The sequence below is a fragment of the Apis florea genome, unplaced genomic scaffold, assembly GCF_048593485.1.
Source record: "Apis florea isolate Af1SG1 unplaced genomic scaffold, ASM4859348v1 contig_2492_pilon, whole genome shotgun sequence".
NCBI classification, from domain to species: Eukaryota; Metazoa; Arthropoda; class Insecta; order Hymenoptera; family Apidae; genus Apis; species Apis florea.
The window spans coordinates 3,987,757-4,001,642 of NW_028256593.1; the positions used below are offsets into that span (position 1 = coordinate 3,987,757).

At 35.8% G+C, this 13,886-nt stretch overlaps 2 protein-coding genes across 2 annotated transcripts in view; one reads left to right on the top strand and one right to left on the bottom strand.

Moving 5' to 3' along the window:
• LOC100865193 (uncharacterized) overlaps nucleotides 1–13,886 on the bottom strand; it is a 56,441-nt gene that overhangs the window by 9,538 nt on the left and 33,017 nt on the right. The gene's annotated exons all lie outside the window — the stretch shown is intronic.
• The window catches only part of LOC100870268 (uncharacterized), a 400,411-nt gene continuing 388,318 nt past the window's right edge, over nucleotides 1,794–13,886 (top strand). Inside the window, exon 1 of the mRNA XM_086906262.1 lies at nucleotides 1,794–1,948. The gene's annotated coding sequence lies outside the window, so the exon portion shown is untranslated. The remainder of the gene's footprint in view (nucleotides 1,949–13,886) is intronic.

Below are 13,886 nucleotides of genomic sequence, written 5' to 3' on the forward strand. Positions count from 1 at the left end.
GAAGATTAGTTATGTTGGAAAACGAGGAGGGGGGGGGATTGTGATATAAAGTGAAATTGAAGAGACTTGATTGGAAATTGCATAAACTGCATTAGAGTTAATTGAATATTCCTTTTGAGGTGTGTGTAATGCTGTTAAAGTCGAGGTAATTTTGGAATGGTTGTTGGAAATTGTAAAAGAATAAAGATTTAAATTGGATAATATAAAAAAAATTTTAATGAAATGAGAATATATAAATTCTTTGGATACAAATAAATTTCATTTGTATAATGGAACAATTATACAATAAAGTATTTGTATTTTGAAACGATACTTGTTTTTAGTTAAGGATAATAAATTTTGTCTAAAGAAAAAGAAGAAGAAAAAGAAGAAGAAGAAATTAAAAAGAAAAAGAAAAAGTATAATTTTAATTTCTACGATGGAATTCCACGATGTCCAAACTTTCCATTTCTTTCTCCTTTCCTTTTCCAAATCTTCGTAATATATTCCTTTTTATGTCCATCTTAACGGATCATTAATAATTTTGTTTCGCACGTACAGTTCATTAATCATCATTAATCCAGATGCTTAACAAGTTTTTTTTTTATTCCAAATATAGTAAAAGCCACCATCATTCATTAGAAAGTGAGATATGTATTACGAAAAAGAATGGATGAATAGATCTTTCTTTCTTTTTTTTTTTTGTCATTATCGTTAAAATCATTAAATGAATCTACGATTTTGAATGTGCACGCAAAAAGTTTCTACCAATTGTTGAAAATTTAGGATTGAAATTAAGGAGGGGAAAAAAACCTCAACATTTATTAAGCTATGTTCAATAATGACGAAGCATTAATGCAACGCGAAAACAAATGAAAAATATATATTTTTCACAGACTCTCACCTCTAAAATCGATGATCGTTCTGTCATCTCTAGAAAGCTGTGCAAAGTTATTAATGACATTGCTTCTGGAGAAATTGACGGAAACTATGGTCACGTGACATAATCAGAAATACCTAAGCGAAAGGTCAACGAATTCCTGAAGAAATTTTGAGAGGGAATTAAAACTCGGTTACTCGATTGGAATAATTCGTACAAAATTAGAACCTTTTTGCTTTGCTTCAGCGTAACAACTTCTTCAAACTTCTTCAAACTTCTCAAAACATCAATTACGCATGAAATTGCAATTGTTAAAAAGTAACAACGATCGCTTGTCGATTAACAGATACAAAGTTATACAACATCATACAAACTACAATTTCAAACTACAATTGACAAAAAAAAAAAAAAATAAGTAAGCAATCAGACGCAACAAGCTTCCGTTCGTTGACTAAAATTGGATCGCTCTTCTCAATTACCTCGTTCAAACACTTTTCAAACTTCTCTCAACACCGTACAACCGTTCCATTATCAGCATTAGAAATCGGCACGAGATCACACGTTCCACTTCCCGACCACGAAGCTCGATTCCTTATCTGGTCACATAGGAAACATATCCAAACGAGATCCAACCGAGTACAAAGCGGTCAATTCATACATCCAATATATATATATATATCATTGGACGATTAAAGGAGGACGATAATCGAGGATCATCGCGAAACGATCGTTACCGGTCGAGCATCATCGGCATCTTTCGTAACACAACTTTGCCCAGAGATTCGCGTAATTTCTCCGCCGTTCCAATCGTTAACTTCGTTCGTTAATCCATCTCCTCCGCGTATCTCTTTTTCCCCCCAAGTTTTTTTCCCCCCCATCCACCAGTGGCGGTCTCCGTGCCACCTCTGCCTTCATTCTTCTCCGCAGTAGCATCTCTGGTCTGACTAGGCAGTAATATAATCCCTTCAGCATGTAACGCCTGTGTGTGAATCCCGTGACATTTAGATCTGCCAACTGGCCGCCGACCCGACTCGTCTCCGCGGGACAACTTCTTGACAGTTTCGACGCTTTCGTCCAGGCTGAGAGGATGTAAGTGGAATTTCAAGAGATACGAAACAATGTGCGTGAAAAGATTGCTCGATTGTTTTACAATCGTATCATCGTTCTTTTATTAATTTTAATCTTTTTTATATCACGATATTTCCGTTCGAGTATATATCATTGAAATCTCGAGATTCCTCGAAATTGTGTCCCCCCCCCTCCCCCCTAAAATTTTAAGATTAATAAATTAATTTTTTCCTTTTTCACGAAGATTCACGTATTTCGTTCTCACACATAAATAAAATCCAATAAAATCTGAGAGATGAAAAGTAGTAATCTCGAATCATAGATTACGCAAGATTATGCAAATTTATATTTTCCGTTCAATTTTCCGGATACTTAGCCAATGAATAGAAATTCGTTCGGGTAAAGTTTCTAAAGTGTAGGTGTACAAATGATTTCCGTTCGTTTAACGAGCCACAATTTATGGAAACGAGCCATGTAATTAAAGTAACTGCACAGAAATATCGTAATTCGCACGCCCGACAATCACGAGAATCGTAATCATTCTCGATTTAACTACTTTGCTAAATTGATAAATAAAATTTTATCAATGATAAAAATTATCTCCTAAAAATTTTATCCCTATTAATCGGAGAATTAAAAATTATAGCGTAATTCAATTAACAAAAACTGAAACGATCGTTCGATTTGGCGTGAAACGTGCGATTTCGGAACGATTGTTATTCGGAATCGTGACACGTCCAGAAACAATCGGAACTTCCCACGAGTTATCGAACGAACGAGACAATTAGCACCTACGATCCTAGACTCGTGGTCGAGGATCGACAATAGGACGATTAAATCTTGAGAAATGAATAAAATAAGAGAGAGAAGAAGTAGAAACGTGGTCAGATTAGTATGAAATATACGAGGAGATTAACAAGGACTTTTTCCAATACTTTCGACACTTTCGAGGAAAAGGAGGATGGTGTTCCGCGAAACGGAGCGAAGTGAACGAAGAAGAAACCGATTATCGCAACGGTTACACCCATTACCGTGATATTACCGTTGCAGTAGCGTCTCTCAGTTACTACATCCACAGAGAGAATTGCTCAATATTCGCTCGTCTCTGCTCGAGATTCGTCTTAATCAACCTGTTACTCTTCCCAAAACTCTTTTCAAATAATTTTTCTTCCCCTATAATTTCGACAATTTCTCGAAATTCATGAAAAATCGAGCGAGAAATTACTTTATTTAATTGAATTGGGCAATTCTTAACTTAAATAAACGAACTCGATCTCGTCGATCGAGCGGAGGAAGAGCAAATTGCTGGACAGTGTTTTTAAATTTGTCGAAAGAGCAAAAAAAAAAAAACGGAGAGTTTGAAAAATTTCGCTCCCAGAATGCGACTCGAGGATCGTATTTTCTGCACGATATGTGCATCATCGATGTCTCTTCTTCAGGTAACAGGAGGATAAACTATTACGGTGTAAAAGCGAGGCTTGGTGTACGCGCGGTCGAGGAGGTGAAAGGTGCTCTTCTTACGTGATTTTACAATACACCCGCGTGCCAGAGTGCCCTTTCGACTCTAATAAAACCAGCTGGCTTTCGACCGATCCGATCCAACCGCCTCTTCCTCCTCAGAGGAACGTTACACGGTATTTTTAGATCGTTTAAGATTCGCAAGAGGAAGCTCTGGATTGAAATGTTGAAAGGTATTCTCACACATATTAATCGCTGTATACGTTGAAACAATTGTATTGCGCAATATTTTCTCCATTTTTTGGATAGAAAATGGACGAAGAATGATCATGGAGATCATTTTTCTCCGAGTCGAAAAAATTTTGGAACAAATTTTTTGTCCAAGTTTATTTAATCTTCTTGACGCGAAGAGACACGCCTCTATTCGCTTCTCCATCGTGATCCCCGAAATGGATAGGATAAAAATGAAGAGGCTCTTGAAAGAGAAAGATCAACGATGGAAGAGGAGCATGATTCAGGACGAAAGGGAAGGCGAGAGAAAGAAGTCGTTACAAAGGTTGACGAGAAGCTGACAATTTGGTCGATATACGCGTCATCGCTTTCTAACGATCGTGACGTCGCGACGCATCGTTCGAGTAAATGAACGACGAAAAAATCAAGTTTCGTGCGCGATTTTATTACATAAAGGATCTGATCGATGCGATTTCCTTTTCCGTTCGAAAGAGTTTTTAATCGAACAAGTTACGCAGCCAGAGATTCTCACGACGAGAACATTTCGACTTTTAGAAGATAATTTCGAATTTAATATTCTTATCTCTTTTTAGATTTAATTGTTATATAACAATAATTAGGATAGACGTGGTAGAGACGCTTTACGTAATTTCAAAATCCACGGAACTTTGTAGATCGGTATAAATTTACAACCAGTTGCACAACATCTCCTCCTTCGGCTTTAAAGGTCCGGCATAATAATCTCGAGAGGAACAAAGCGTTTCTATTTCCTCCTTTTCCGCTCTCAGGCATTCGATCAGAATTTCGAAATATTTGTTGGACGCCATATTGTAACGATAAAAAACGATCAAGCAATCTTTTAAAAAAAAAAAAAGAAAAAAAGGAAAAGAAATTACTGCTCTCAAAAAAAACTCAATCTTGTTTATAATAATCTAGTTTCGAAGACAATCGACACTCGCCATTTCCTTGGAAAATTAACCTCTCCTAAACTGTCTCACCGTCCATTAATTCTATTATCTCGATTCAAAATCTAGACGTATAATTTAAAGAGAAAAAAAAAAAAAAAAAAAAAAATTCTACTCTTAAACTCGATTCTAAACCTAATTTTTCAACGATCAATTCGACGTCCGCCATTTTCTCGAAAAACTACGAAACCTAACCTCTTCTCCAAACACCGCTTCTCGTCTCATTGCCAACATAATAATCCTACAATCTCTCCGGTTGCATGTTCCGCGCGAGTGGGACCGAGCTCTCTGTCAGGTCCATTGTTCGCACCTGCGTTTCCAACTTGCCGGCGAAGAATAAATATTTAACAGGTGGTTAAAGAAGGGGAGGATCGGCTCGTCTCATACGTCGGTGTAGAAAGCGTTCGAGTGGCTGTGCCTCGTCTTGGGTTTCTAATACATCGATATTTCTCGGCGTTCCCGGGACGAGAAAAAGGCGACAACGCAGCCGGGTGAAAGTTTACAAAGAATGAGAATTCGGATGGCGCTCGAACATCCTCATAAATATTTAACAGACCGGATGATCCCGGATGGGATCGTCTCCTCTCTTTATAAATTTCTTCCAGGTATTTTTAGAAATTCCTCGATGCCGAAACGAAAAAAAAGTATTTTGGTACTTTGGATTTGGATTTTCAGAATTTTTCACACGTAGTCTAGTCTACTTTTTACGTTACAATACGTTGAAATTATTCGGTTATTTTGCAATTCGAGTGCAAAATTGGAGAAGCAGGAACCGAGAAGATATTGTAAATTGGCTCGTACATCTTGCTTCACTTAAGAAAGAAATTTCCATGGTACATTGTCTACTATAAATAGAGTTTATTAGCATAATTATGTGTCCGGACAATCGGACTGGCGTGCTTGTTCGACAGAGTAGGCAGACAATGTCAATCCAGGTCAAATAGTGGAATCAAGTATAAAGTCACGTTTGTGAAACACACCTTCCACTTTTCTTCTTACTCTTTGTAATCATGCTTGATGGTTAACCGGTAGTCGCATTGAAAAACAAATTGAAAAAAGAAATGAAGTAAAGTATTTTCTATCGATCGTATATTCTTCAACGAATTAACTTCTTATGAAAGAGACACTCGCATAAATTCTCGTGTGATTTATTTTCAATAAAGAATACAAATGTAAATTAAAAGTTGGAACATTATTTAGAAAATAGGATAAAGATGTTAAAGTTAAAATTGCTAGAAAACCATAATTTAGATGTCAATAAATAAGACTTTTGGAATAAAGGATCGTCGAAAATCGTCAAAAACCAAGAGCTTCTTCGCAACAAAGGATCCCATATTTTTTTATTTCAAAATTCTTTATCCATAATATTCTTCACAATTGGAATCACATAACACAATAATGCGAAAGAATTGCACACAAAATACGAGATACATAGCGTTTAATATGAGGAATTTTGCTCGTACACGAATGCCACGATACGAGGCCATAAAAATAGTATGGCAAGTATGGCAAGAAAAATAGAACAAAATCGTTGCCATGCCGGTTTCTAATGCATCGCTCCAAGGAGTTCATAAACGAAAGTGGCGCGGTGATCGAGCGGATCAATTTATTTCCTCGATGGAACGTGCCGATCTACTCTGCGCTTATAACAGTGCAAACACGCGTATCCCGATGGAGCTGGGCGGCGATCTATCGATCAGTGCGCGCCGTATTCCTCGCGGATACGTGAAAATCAACCGAGTTACGAGTTTCGTAACGAAGTGAAGTAAACTTCCTGCCCGGGTTGCATACGATTCAAATCATTTTCAATTCGATTCAAGTTAATCAATGTTTCATTTATAAAAAAAAAAAAAAAATCATCGATAATTTCATTTTCATTTAATTTCAATTTCCTTCTTTTCTTCCTTTCTTCTTTTTATCAAATGTTCGTTCAAATATTCTTTTTATCATATCTTAAATTCCAATTTCCTCTCTTTCTTCCTTTCTTCCTTTTATCAAATGTTCTTTTTATCATATTCTAAATTCCAATTTCCTTTCTTCCTTTCTTCTTTCTTATCAAATGTTCGTCATTTAAATATATATAAAAATAAATAAATAAATAATTTCATTTCTTAAATTCCAATTTCCTCCCTTTCTTCATTTCTTCTTTTTTCCAAATGTTCGTTCAAATATACTTTTTATCATATCTTAAATTCCAATTTCCTCCCTTTCTTCCTTTCTTCTTTTTATCAAATGTTCTTTTTATCATATCTTAAATTCCAATTTCCTTTCTTCCTTTCTTCTTTCTTATCAAATGTTCGTCATTTAAATATATATAAAAATAAATAAATAAATAATTTCATTTCTTAAATTCCAATTTCCTCTCTTTCTTCCTTTCTTCCTTTTATCAAATGTTCTTTTTATCATATCATAAATTCCAATTTTCTTTCTTCCTTTCTTCTTTCTTATCAAATGTTCGTCATTTAAATATATATAAAAATAAATAAATAAATAATTTCATTTCTTAAATTCCAATTTCCTCCCTTTCTTCCTTTCTTCCTTTTATCAAATGTTCTTTTTATCATATCATAAATTCCAATTTCCTTTCTTCCTTTCTTCTTTCTTATCAAACATTCGTCATTTAAATATATAAAATAAATAAATAAATAATTTCATTTCTTAAATTCCAATTTTCTCTCTTTCTTCCTTTCTTCCTTTTATCAAATGTTCGTTCAAATATACTTTTTATCATATCTTAAATTCCAATTTCCTTTCTTCTTTTCTGCTTTTTATCATATCTTAAATTCCAATTTCCTTTCTTCCTTTCTTCTTTTTATCAAATCTTCGTTCAAATATACTTTTTATCATATCATAAATTCCAATTTCCTTTCTTCCTTTCTTGTTTTTCTTATCAAATGTTCGTCGTACAATCTAATATAAATCTGGAATGCTTGGTAGAAAGACTCGCGACGAACAGAACAGATGTTTACGATGCGCGCGATGGGATATCGTGCGGTGAACCTGTGTAACTGGTGGCCTCCACTTCCGGCACGGATCCGGACGCGGCGTTCTCCGTGTTTCCGTGGGTTTCTGGATTACGTGCCGCCGCGCGACAGTACGTGCCGGTTCATTATGAGGCAAGAAAGCAAGAAAGAGGCGAGAAGCGGAGTCATTGCTATTCGAGGGCCGCCGCAGGAAACGGAAGTTCCCGATTATCCACGAGACACGGCGAGTATCCTTGGTATTCCGTGTTATTGACACGTTCGCGCTGCGATATCGGCGGTAAAATGGAGAAAATTCTCGAGTACAATCGATGAATATTTTATATATTTTTTGTCCTCTTTTCGAAAGATTTAATTAAACGAGATTTGTCGAAAATTTATAATTAATAACGCAATCATGTTATTTGTTTCATTCCTGTTGTTATTTGATTTTTTTTTTTTTTTTGAATCATATTTATTTGCAGGAAATATGTTTGTATTCTCATATTCTATGGAAAACACGTGAAACACTATTATCAATAATTTTTCGTTTAAACGATTTGAGTGGAAAAGAGTGGAAAAGAAGTTTTCTGAAACTTCTAACATGGATGGTGTCGAATGAAACGTGAGAGATTTAATTTTCCTCGATCAAAGTAGACATTCGTTGTGATTCATGCCTCTGATCCTGACTTTTCTGACACATGTCGTCATCGACGCGCGTACACAGGAACACGTGTCTACTCACGCAAGCGCGAAGCACGAGGGAGTTTCATTGAGGAGCAGAAAGATGAATGAGTCAAGGAAGCGGACGTCGTTCACAATAATTGTCATTCTCGTGGATACGTATTGTCAATAGCCACGTGAATTCGAACCATTTTCGAACATTTTTTTTTCTTTTTATCATAAATCTTAATAATACATTAATGGTATATACATTAGAAACTTCATGCTTATATCATTCGCACGATACATTCTTATTTTTTAACGGATAATACTTGTTTTTCTTTTATCACAAAATTAATTGTACAATTCTTATGAAAAATACTTTTTTGATTTTAAATAATATCAGGACATTCAATCCAACGAAGAAGAGAAAGAAGAAGATCTAGAAGCGTGTTGAACGGGAAGAATTCATCATCTTCCAGCTACAAGAAGAATTACTCCAATTTCTTCTTACATTTACAAGGAGAACCACCTATTTTTACTCATATTTCAATCTTTCTCACAGATAAATTTTTGAACGGAAGATCAACGATCCTCAAAAGTACCATTCTCACGTCTATACCTAAAGAAATAAAATTGTGTCGAAAGTTATTTTTCGATACAGAAGAACTGCATCTCGAAGGTGAAAAATATCCTTCGATGATTATTTCTCTCAGTGTCCACTCGTGAAAACTCTCGAGAGCAACTCTCTTGACACGGTGACTAAGAGTGAAAGTTCCCGTTTTATTAAGAAAAAAAAAAAAGAAAAACGATTCTCGAGAACAGCTTTCGAGAGTTTTCCTCTCCGAAGTTTACCAATTAACCATCCGTTGATCGTGGAAAACACAGCGCACTAGGTCGGCCACTTTTCCTCGAGAGAGGAAAAAGGCAGGGAGCGCGATTCGGCTGGCTGCGCTTGGCGCGTAAAAATCCGCGTGAAAGGGCCCAGAAACGCCACGTGGGCGTTTTCGACGGCTCTTATTTTTACCGAATGCTTCGGCCGAGTCAAGTATACCACAATGCACGTCCGTATTGAATAAGAAGTCTTCGATCGTCGAGTACAACAACAAGATTTTAATTTATTGTTTGTATCGAATAGTTGTTTCAGTATCGAGTTGAATGAAAGATTAGAATCGATATATAAGTCAATTAGAACTTTTTTCTTTTTTATATCGAAACTCCAATTTTGATAATTTTATATTTGACGCGAAGGAGAGAATTTAATTAATTTTATAATTTTTAAAAATCAAACTATTCCATAATTATATATATATTCCATTCCAACGAGCCTCAAAGTTTCTCTTTTAATGTAATATCGAAAAAAAGAAATGGTTTAATATAGGCAAGGTGAAACTCGAACGTAGAAGCGACGAAAAAGGTCGTCAGACGAACTTCGGTTGGATCAGGTGAAAGACGCCATTGTTCCTTTTCTCTGGAGTGGTATTAATTAGAATTAATTAGAAGGAATTTTGTATTAATCCAGAGAGTTTGTAAAAAATAAATTACACGAATGGAGAAGATGGAATTATTGTTGAGTTGATATTAAAATCTCGTTTATTAAATTTATATATTTTGCAAAATTGAAATTAATGCGTATCTGTTATAACTGTCGATCATTAGTTATTAATTTTTAAAAAGTCGGATTATAAAAGATTAATTAGAATTAATCAGAAGGAATTTTGCTTCGTATTAATCGAGATTTTGTGAAAAATAAATTACACGAATGGAGAAGATGGAATTATTGTTGAGTTGTTATTAAAATCTCGTTTATTAAATTTATATATTTTGCAAAATTGAAATTAATGCGTATCTGTTATAACTGTCGATCATTAGTTATTAATCTTTAAAAAGTCGGATTATAAAAGATTACAAAAAAAGATGGAAACTTCACCAATGCGATACAATTATAAATTTACGACACAATTTGTCAACACACTTTTTTCCAACACACCTTCCATTCAACTCGATCTCGACAAAATTTTCTCCTCGACTGGTTTCAAATCACGCGTGCGAATTCCTCGTTGGACCAGCACAAAACCAAGATGAAGAAACAAAGAAATCCCGCCGGAAAAAATCGATACACCAAGAGAAGAGGCAAATTTATACGAAGGTAATCTCCAATCCATTTCCACCTAAAGATTCAAAATCAAAATGGCTGGAGAATTCGTTTAAAATTCCACTATCTGATTCGAGGGAGAAAGAGAAGAAGAACAATATATGTTGAATGAACAATTTTTAGGAAAGAATAGCCGACCGGTTTTGTAGACCGGTAATATGCGAATATTTTATGGAGCAAATGGACAGTTATTACATAATATATAGATAAAGAATCGAAAAATGATCAAGAAAGACGTTTAGATTATTTATATTACGTGTATTGTAATGACACTTTATAGTTTGCATATTTTATGAGCGGCCCCCCGTTTCATTGGCCTATTCAATGCCAAGCAGCTTTTCTTTCACGTCCCAACATTTTGAATGGCAAACGTGCAATGTGCACAACTTGTGTTTCTATTTCAAACTCGCAATAGATAAAATATATATTCCTTTACATTAACATCGTTAACATTTTTAAGATTAAAATAGGGAATTTGATAAAAATTATTTTCAAGAGTGATTATCAAAATTTACGCGTTATCCAATCCTGTGCAGGATATTTCAAGTAGTTCCAACACTCTGATATTTTTCACAGAGATTAACAGAGTTCCGGCAAAACGACGGTAAATTATTCGTTCTCGTTTTACTTTCCTTTTTTTTTCTCAAACATTCCTCGCCACGGTTGGTACACTTTATTTGAACAAACATCGATAGCGAAACGTGGCGGCCCTCGTTGCTTCCCCTAGAATATGCACGAGCATATATTTCTGTTTAACAAGCTATATAATTGTACGTCTGTTACACACCAGGGAAATCGACGAGGTATGGAAAATTAGCCGAGCAATTAATTTATTTCGAGAAATTTCAACTTCTCGTTACAATCAAATGCTTGCGAATTTTTCTTAACAAATATTTTTATGAATATTTTCATTCCTCCCTAAATTCCATCATTTTATTTTAATTAAAACTAATTCATATCGATTTCCAATCTTTTCGCCAGTCTGGCGGTAACGATAAAGAGAGAAAAATGGTCAGAGATGATGGGGAAAAATTCGTTTGGATGGGCTGGAAAAGAGGTAGATACGGATACGCGTTAATGGCGGCGATTATTTGACAACGCGAGAGAGTGAAATTGAGATCGTGACTTGGCGTCTTACGTGACATCGGGCAGAGAGACACGCTTCGAAAGGTCTAACCGCATCCTTGCGCCGCAGTTACGCGGTTACGTAAGGAGAAAAGTCAGACGAGCGAGCAGGATAGCCAACTGAACGCTGGGGACGAGAAAAGTGGAGAAAAATGTCTAGAGTCAAACGAGTTTCCAGAATATGCGTAGCCGCTGATAGGAAACGTTGTACACGTTGTTTACCGATATTTTCCGATACTTGTTAAACTTGTTAAGAAAGATCGACCAATTTGAAACGATCGGAACGTGGTCGGGTTAGGTTAGGTCTTGGAAAATCTGGGGATTTCGAAAATGGAGGAAGTGATAGGTTTCCGAGCGATCCTTTTCATCGAGATTTCAAGAATTTAATTAGCAAAATATGAATATTTCAAGGTTTAATCTATGATTAAGGAAAAACTCGTGTATCGAGTTTCAAAATAACTATCGATCGAAAGATTTCAAGGATATTAACCAAGGTGAATGTATTTTTTTAAAGTAACGAGATGGGAAAAAAGCATTTGAAGTTGTATTTAAAACTAAATCACATTTCGATTAATATCGAAATAATTGTAAAATTATTTAAAAATAATGCAAACTTCAAACAAACGAATCGTCTTGTTCAACGAGCCGAGGGTGTCAAAAATATCAAAGTTAACATCTTGTTCAACGAGCTACGAAACGACGATTCCTGCCATATAAAATTACTTAAACTCAGCCTCGATTCCCTAATTGGACAGGCGATCGATACTCGCCATTGTGAATGAACCGAATTATACCGAAAATGTATTATAAATCGCGGAGCGGGTAAAAGCCGCTCGAAAAGCGAAAGTCAATTATTTCGTCCGACCGGCCGTTATGCAAAATTCCGCTAATATGCGGTTATTTATAGAATGATTGGACAATTCTAGACTTCTTGGACTTTCTAGGCCTGTTCCTAGGCCGCGCCGGGGTCATAATTTTCACGACCTTTCGATTAACGCTTGCCAATTACATAATGAGACGTAGAATAGAGGTGATTCTACAATGAAGGGAACAAACGCAATAAGATTCCATTTATATATATATATATAAACTCGTGATCAGCTCGTTATTGTAGATTAAGCGTTTCCGTGTTTACAGCCTCGATAGTTGGCAAATTATCGATCGACCATCTATCTTCGAACGATTATTATTATTTCGATCAATTATCGTTACGAAATTATCATTACTCACGGATCTAACACGCGTGAAATTATTTTGCAATATGTAAAAACAGATGGCACTATTGGTAATTTGTGAGCAAGCGTGAATCGAGGAAAATGCTATCCCCCTGTTCTCGATGCGAATGTCGCGATCCATTTCCTCGATTCGAATAATCGAAACGCGGAAACTGTCACTATCTTTTCGATCGTTCGAAAAATATTCTTCCGCATTGTTCACGCTTCTGCCTCGAGCCGGCCACGCCACGCAACCTGGTTCGTTCACCACTTTCCTTCTCCACGACACACGCTCGTTTCCATGCGTGGCGACAACGAACCGCACGCCCTCGCATCGTAAACGTCCAAATGATTCAACCGAGTGATTCATTCGCCGATTTTCGTGCTTTCTGTCGATCAGCTATTTTATTTTTCCAACCGATCGTTCCGCACGGTGATCGTTCTGACGATTTAAAAAATGATCGGTTGAGAAATGGTTCTAATGGGTTCCACGCCAGAATTATCCACGCAATTTTTTCGATCTGGGGAACCCTAGCTTTGAATTGGTGATAACTTCGGAACTAATCGTGTACAGGGGTAAAAAAAACGTTGAAAACCGGTTCTGGTATTATGAATCAATTTGCCAGAATTAGTTTTCCTGCGTTTCCATTTGGTTTTGCGATTTTTAATGAAAATGCAAAGGAAAAAGTTTAAAATCTAGGAAACCCTAGCTTCATAGATAGATTTGTAATCGAATATATGAATTAATTTTATTATGAAGAAAAAGAAATCGTTTCTAAAATATCGTTTAATAAATCGAGGGAACGATAAATTGAAATGTTCAATAGTTTCTTTAAAAAAAAGAAAGCTCGTAATTACAATAGAGTACCTTTATGGTTTCTGAGAACCATTCCTCCATTGACAACTGTGTATTCACGCAATCATACGTCAATCTGCAACCAGGTCTTGAAACGCTCTTTGATGGGTTCGCAACTCGAAACACTAGCACAAGTTTATTCCTAATTTATTCACGATTCTCTCTACGTATCCGATTTCCTTTGAAATCTCCTCGACAGACTTGTGAACGGTCTGCTCTCATTAATCGAGCCTGCTAGTTGCAACTTTATTCGCGAACTCGTTTGAAATTCTATCCGCGTATTTCCAATTTTATACATTAAGATAACTTGGTCAAATCGTTTTGTAAAACAT